At 38.3% G+C, this 7,500-nt stretch overlaps 1 protein-coding gene across 17 annotated transcripts in view; it reads right to left on the bottom strand.

Moving 5' to 3' along the window:
* The window catches only part of zfh2 (Zn finger homeodomain 2), a 408,385-nt gene that overhangs the window by 257,575 nt on the left and 143,310 nt on the right, over positions 1–7,500 (bottom strand). For 13 of the 17 annotated variants that reach the window (XM_035878908.2, XM_085656317.1, XM_035878912.2 and 10 more), the window contains one exon: positions 1,211–1,262. The exons of the other annotated variants lie outside the window; for them this stretch is intronic. The gene's annotated coding sequence lies outside the window, so the exon portion shown is untranslated. The remainder of the gene's footprint in view (positions 1–1,210; positions 1,263–7,500) is intronic. 17 annotated transcript variants of the gene reach the window in all.

Genomic DNA, 7,500 nt, shown 5'->3' with positions numbered 1-7,500 from the left:
GAAGAATGAATGACGATTTGACGTCATGTAGACAAGAAAATGGCGTTTGTCACGATTTAGAGGAAAGGATCGTAGACGGGATTAAGTAGTCGTCGAATACATAAGAATGAGGAGTACGAGGAAGATTCTTTCTATCTTTCTCTCTCTTTCTATATATTTCTCTCTATCTCTATACTCTTTCTTTCTCTAGGTCGTTCTTGGAAATCCATCGTAGAAAATGGTGTCGTGTGTACCGTCTCGGCGTTGTGCCGTCTCGGATCTACACCTTTAACTTGGCTGAACCTCTAACAATGAAACCAGGAGAAAAACGATCCGTCGAGAGGACGCGAACGAAGCCGAGAGAGCCACGATGGGTTTCTTCGCGCGGCGCTTAACGACGATTTCGATCGTTTACGACTTTAATAATTTAGGCACGGGGGTACGCTCGCGAAGCTCGACACGTTTTCGCTCGTAAACCGCACGACTAAATCCGTATTTATGGGGAAGAGAGAAGGCAGTCCAGCACCACGAGTCTCTATCTCTTTTTCTCTCTCTCTCTCTCTTTCTCTCTCTCTCTTTCTCTCTCTCTCTCTCTTTCTTTCTTGTACATACATAGGTATGTACATGCACACACGTGTACACGGTTACACGTATAAACGTATACAAGCGTGACATAGGAAAGAGATACAAAATCTTTTACTCTCTTCGTCTCTTTCGAAAATACCCGAGACTTATCGTACAAGTACGACCAAGACTCTCCTCTTTGATGGCATCTTCTCTTCCTTTGCACGGATCGTCGTTTATAATGCATCGTATTCGTTTCTCGCGATATTTAAATTTCAGACGAATTCTGACACGTCCTCGCGTATCCAACAATGTGTCGGTCGGTTGGTCGATTCGTTGAACGGTCGGTCGGTCGGTCGGTCGGTCGGTCGGTCGGTCGGTCGGTCGGTTGGTCGGTCGGTCGGTCGATTTGAATTTTTTCTCGACAACGATTTCTCGACCACCATCGTAACACAACCTCTTGTAATCCACTATCGTTCTATCTTTGTCGAGAATCGATAAAGAGAATCGTTTTAATTTTTTCAACCGGTCCCACACTTCTTTTCACAAACACTCTCGTTTAACCATCTTTATGTATACATATATATATATATATATATATATATATATATATTTCTTTTTTTTTTTTGTTTTTGTTTTTTTCTTACTGCCTCTCAAGATGACTTACCGAGAACGCAGATAGCAGAACTCATCTACGCTCCCTCTTCTCCCTTTAGGTCCTAAAACAGAGAAATACGAAAAAAAAGGATGATTGCCAGTAAACGAATGTTCATGCGATAATTTTAATTTTTACAGAGAGAAAGAGAGAAAGAAAGAGAGAGAGAGAAAGAGAGAGAGAAAGTGAAAAAATAAGAAGTAGGAAAAAAGAAAAAGAGAAAATAAAATAACAAATAAAATGAAATAATAAAAAAAAAAAAAAGAGAAAAAAGAAAAAAAAAGAAAACAAACGTCCTTCCGAACGACTATCTCTATCCTTCGCGTTAACGTTAATTAGAGGAATGATCGATAATCGATGCCAAACTATTCTCTGATTGGGAAATATAATCACAATGGTTTTACAAAGAAACACTTATAATTGCTTGAAAAGAAAAAAGCGTAGATACGAACAAGAGAAACCAATTAAACGAGTCTCATTTACATTACCAAGAAACTAACTAACGCTTTCCTCGTTCTTCGTCTCGTATCTTTTCTGCGCAAACGATATGAATAATTCTAATCGTTGTCATCGTTGTCGTCGTCCTCGTCGACATCGATGTCGATGACGGCCACGACAACGACGACGACGACGACGGGAACGACGTTAACGACGTCGTATGAAATAATCGCGGCAATGCTGCCAACGTTTTAATTATTATCTACGACTGAATCATCCCCTCGTATTAGCGCGTCAATGAATCATACTACCTTGTCAATGGAATTGATTGATCGAACGTCTTATTACCTTTATCTTTCTAATTATTTCTAAGATCGTCTCTGAGTTTCGAAAAAAAAAAAAGAAAAAAAGAAAAAGAAAAAAAACAAAAGCAAAAACAAAATTGTCCATAACTAATACGTACAACGACGTATCGAGGGTTTAATTTTTGTCATTAAAATATTTGGGTTTGAAATTAAAAGAAGAAAATAAATAAATAAAGGAAGAAAGAGAGAAAGAAAAATGAACAGAAAAGAAAAGAAAAGAAAAGAAAAAGAAAAAGAGAAAGAAAAAGAAAAAGATAATAGAAGACAAAGGACTCTGATCGTGAATACGAGTAGGTGGACCGACGTTGGGTAGAAACTAACTATCTAGCTAGCGAAGGGTTTTGTAGGGAAGGGAAAGAGATAGAAAGTGTTAGGAAACGATGTGCCAGGAGTATCGTCGAGTCACAATTAAAGCGACATTAATTAATTGTTAGCATAACAATGCGTGCGTGTCTGGGTGGCACGGATGGACGGATATGTAAGAGGGCCCCGACTGGTTGGGCCTTCATAAATTTACATGTCTTTCGCCGCGAGAATCATTTTTTACAGCCGTTAGGATGAGAAAGAAAAAGAGAGAGAGGGAGAGAGAGAGAGAGAGAGAGACAGAGTGATTGTCAGAGCGAGAAAGAAGCTGTGGACCTACAGCAACGTTTGGGTCCCGTATTACGAGACTCCGCTATGGTGTTGCTTATAATAATCATCGATGTCTCTCTTTCTCTATCTCCCTCTCACTTCCCTTCCCCTCCCCCTCTCTCTCTCTTCCTCTTTTTCTTTTCCTCTTTTTCTTTGAACATAGAAGAGACCTCGAAGGTCGACCTCGTTATCCGTAGAACGAAATTGACGTTATACGTTTCTTCTTTTTACCGATTCAAAGAGACATCGTCATCAGTATCGCCCTGACGAAGCAAGATCGTTAAAGATGAACTATGAATTGAACTCCGGTTATATCCTACTCTCTCTCTCTCTATCTATCTATCTATCTATCTCTTTTCTATCTCTTTTTGTATCCTTAACATTCTCGATTAGTTCCTTTGTAAGTCGATTGTGGTGGCTCTCCTTCTCGAATAAATCGCGCTACGCTATTGCACCTTCTTGAATTATCTCAAACGATCTCCTTTTAAATCTTACATTTTACATATCCGTTCGTTCGTTCGTTCATTCATTCGCCCGTACGTCCGTCCGTCCTATCCTCGTTCTCCCTCGTTAAATCTATCAGATTTATTTTACAAACTACCTTTCGCGAATGCGAAAGAAAAAGAGAAGCTACGATAAGTCAGCCGACTTAATTACAAGGGTCGTACAACGACCGCTCGTGTTTTATAAATAAAACTCGCTGATACCTCTTTTTTTTTCCTTTTCATTTTCGTTTCTATATTAACACGTTTATCTTTTTAATGGAGAGAGAGAGAGAGAGAGAGAGAGAGAGAGAGAGAGAAAGGATATTTGTGAAATCGATAAATGTATCCAAAAATGTTTCTTCTTCTAATCAAACCACATTCGAGATAATTATAACTAACGAAGATCTTGTTATTTTTTGCATAACAAATATATTCAATTCGATTTGATTTGATTTGATTTGATTCGTTTTTATCGTCACGTTATTTTCGTCTATCTATGTCAAGCGCTTTTAATCTTTGATAATTTTGAAAAATTTCACAAAAAAAAATGAGAATAAAATGGATGGATAGATAGATAGATAGATAGATAGAGAGAGAGAGAGAGAGAGAGAGAGATAGAGAGAAAGAGAAAAAGAAAGAGATAGACGAGTTCATAGTGTCTACTGGACGAGCAGGTTTTAGAATGGCTTTTAGATGGACCGAGAGAGGGAGAGAGAGAGAGAGAGAGAGAGAGAGAGAAAGAGAGATATAAAGAAAAAAAAAAGAAAGAGAGAGAGATAGATAAATAGATAGAAAGGAAGAAAGAGATACACGATCGCAAGACAAGACAGGGAAGAGAAAACGTGGGTGGTTTAATAGGCAGAGTCTATAGAACGGTTATTTTTAATGTCGCCTTTTCTCTATCGTCCATGAGCCCGGACAGAGTTAGACGGAAAGAGAAAGAAGAAAAAAAGAAAGAGAGAGAGAGAGACAGAGAGAGAGAGAGAGAGATGAATACGTAATCGACGATGCAGGTGCCACTGAAACGCAACCGGACATTTCGATTTGTTCGTAAATATAAAATATAAAAGTATGTGTTACGACTTAAGTTAAGACATAAGTTGTAAAGAGTATATATATATATATATGTATAGATAGGTATGTACACATAGGTGTACCATACATATCATAGTAACTCCGTTCTTCTTCTTATAGTAAATGTATAAAGAGAACGATGGGAAAAAAAAGAATAGTCGCGGCAGGGTGGTAGGTAGTACTCGAAGAAAACTTTAGGCATTATTACATCGATATTAGTTCGTCCTACGGCACTTTTCTCTCGCTTAACCGGGCTCTGTATGTGTATATATTTAGACGTGTGTTTTTGTTGTGTGTATGGTATGTGTACGTACTTACATACGTACGTACGTATGTATATATTTATGTATATAGCTTCTCCAAAAATAATATTCCGCCATATTTGCCAGTAGCTTTCTAAATTCTACAATTTTTCTTTCTTTCTTTCTTTCTTTCTTTCATTTTCTCTTTCATTTTCTTTTTCATTCTCTCATTTTATCTTCCTTTTCTTCTTTTCTTTTCTATCTGTATGTTTATGTATATGTATGCCTCTCATTCTCTCTCTCTCTCTCTCTCTCTCTCTCTCTCTCTCTCTCTCTCTTTCTCTCTATCTTTCACTCTCTCTAGACTTTTTCTCATTTCTATTGATATTTATATACTTCGAACGAGTAAAAGAAAAAAACACGTCATAATTCCGAAATAGAAATAAACGCTTCGATTCGTAATAATTCGTGAATAAAAGAAACGAAAGAGTTAGAGTAAAAGAAAAAGAGAGAGAGAGAGAGAGAGAGAGAGAGAGAAGGTGTACGACGGTAAAATCTCGATCACTAAAATTACATGTCCCCCTATCACGATTTATCCTTTATGATTTGATCATAGTATTGAGCTATATCGACACCTCGTAGGTATTTACTTATACCACGAGAGAATATTGGGATCGTATGATATCGTTCGTCGATCGAAGTAAAATCCGAATGAAATTATCGAATTTGATATATTCATTACTATCATAAACGGCGGAGACAGTAGGTGTTATTTTTCATAGGGGAACAAAAACAAAGAAACAAAAGAAGAGGCAAGGAAGAAAGAAAAAAGAGAAAAGAGAGAATAAAAAAAAAAAAAAAAAAAAAGAAAAAAAGAAAAAAGAAAAAATCAGAAAAACGAAAACGTAGTCGTTACGCTTTTACGGCCGATTTTACAGTTTTCTCCGACCAGGTATCGTGGTCGTGATCCTGTTCTTTCTTATAGTTTCGATCGCTTCCGAAAACTTTATATTGGAATTCGAAAGCTTTCTCTCTCTCTCTCTCTCTCTCTTTCTCTTTTTCTCTCTCTCTCTCTCTTTTTTTTTTATTTTTCTTTCTTTTAGATAGAGGACGTATTTCATTCAAGATTCCGGCATTATCGTCGTCGTCGTCGTCATACGCCATTGTCCTCTGCGTGTCCGAAGGTTGACACACAAATACGCGCTTGCTCACGCGCACACATACACGCTCACAAATTATATATACACACGCAGCAGGCATATATAGACAAACGCACACGCATACACACAAAGGACACATACGTACGAGAGAGACGTACAAACAGATCGAGCTTACCACAGAGACCAAAGAGAAACACACGGAGAAATTTATGCGTGGGCGAAACGAGCAACCGAAGCGCACAAAGTGGACGTATCTCGCCTCGCCTCGAATTAATAAACAGCAACAAATGACCGCCTACGTCCGCCCCTTTCTCCGTCACCGATTTCATCGTTCTGGTAGTCGATCCGTAAAGGATCTCTCTCTTTCTCTCTCTCTCTTTCTCTCTCTCGTGCTCTCTCTCGTGCTCTCTCTCGCTCTCTCGTAGTCTCTCGTGGTCTCTCTCTCTCTCTCTCTTTCTTTCTTTCTTTCGAAGAGTTCCGTCCTCTCGATCGCGAGACCGCCCGCAGCGACCCTCCGCGAGCGGATTCAAGCGGAGGATCACCTCCTGGACAACGATCGTTACCGATCTCTCCCAGGTTCGAAGCGCTTTCGATTTTACCAAACGTCGTAAACTCGCAAAAGGACGTGCTTGTATCTCTCTCTTTCTCTCTATATCCCTATCTCTCTCTCTCTATCTTTCTTTCTCTCTCTCTTTCTCTCTCTCTCTCTCTCTCTCTCTCTCTCTTTCTCTCTATCTCTCCAGAGTTCTCTCGTTGGCGTGCGTGCACGCGCGAGCATGTGCGCGTAAATCTCTTTGCATAATGACGTACACCCCGGCTTTCTTTCGTTTTTATTTTATTTCTCCTTTCTTCTCCCTTCTTACTATTTTCTTTTTCTTCTTTTATTCGTCCCATCTCTCTCCTCCCTTTATCCTCCTACTCTTTCTTCTCTTCCACCTCCTCCTCCTCCTCCTCCTCATCCTCCTTTTTCTTCTTCTTCTTTATCTTCTTCTTCTCCTTCTTCTTCTTCTTCTTCTTCTCCTTCTTCTTCTTCTTCTTTTTCTTCTTCTTATTTCTTTCTTCCTCTTTCTCTTCGACAATGTTGTTAAGTATCAAAATTGATTATACCCACGTAACTAGATATACATATAGAATTTAACGATTCCTAATCGTTTAAAATAGTATAAGAAAATTTATATCGTTTATTCCGTTCCATCTCTTACTCTCTCTCTCTCTCTATATATATATATATATACATATATATATATATATCATAGTGATTCCATCCTATCCTTCCTATTCTTCCATTATTATCCGAGAATTCAACATTGTTATGTATTATCGATCCTCACGTAACGAGGATGAAACGGACGAACGAACGAACGAACGAACGAACGCAAGCCTTAAAAACGTCGTTTGCAATAACCTCTCGAGTCAGGCCTCCTTGTTCGAACAGCAACATTGCTTGTTATATAATTTATTCTATACCAACATATACGATTTTTCTTTTTATTACATTGTAATGCGACATTAGAACGACTAATAAGGATTCCGTCTGTTTGTTACTTCGCGCTAACGATATCGAACGAAACGTTTTCGTCCCTTTTTTCTTTCCCTCCCTTTTTTCTTTCGATCTCTCAACATTTTTTTCAATTGATACGAACCAACTTTTTACTTTGTACAACAACGAAAAAGAAAAGAAAAAAGAAAGAAAAAGAAAGAAAGAAAGAAAGAAAGAAAGAAAGAAAGAAAGAAATACTCCAATCGATTCGCGGTTACATTCTCATAAAATTCGTGATTTGATTGCTATCGATAGAGGGGAAGGAGGGGGAACGGCTTGGGGGGGGGAGGGGGGGAAGAAAAAAAAAAAGAAAAAAAAGGAAGAAGAAATATAACAATTACAAATGACCAATCGCAATTGCTTCA

The sequence above is a fragment of the Vespa mandarinia genome, chromosome 4, assembly GCF_050613455.1.
Source record: "Vespa mandarinia isolate Hongniang chromosome 4, ASM5061345v1, whole genome shotgun sequence".
Taxonomy (NCBI): Eukaryota; Metazoa; Arthropoda; class Insecta; order Hymenoptera; family Vespidae; genus Vespa; species Vespa mandarinia.
Note: the sequence above shows the minus strand (reverse complement) of the source record. Positions and strands in the feature narration are given on the sequence as shown.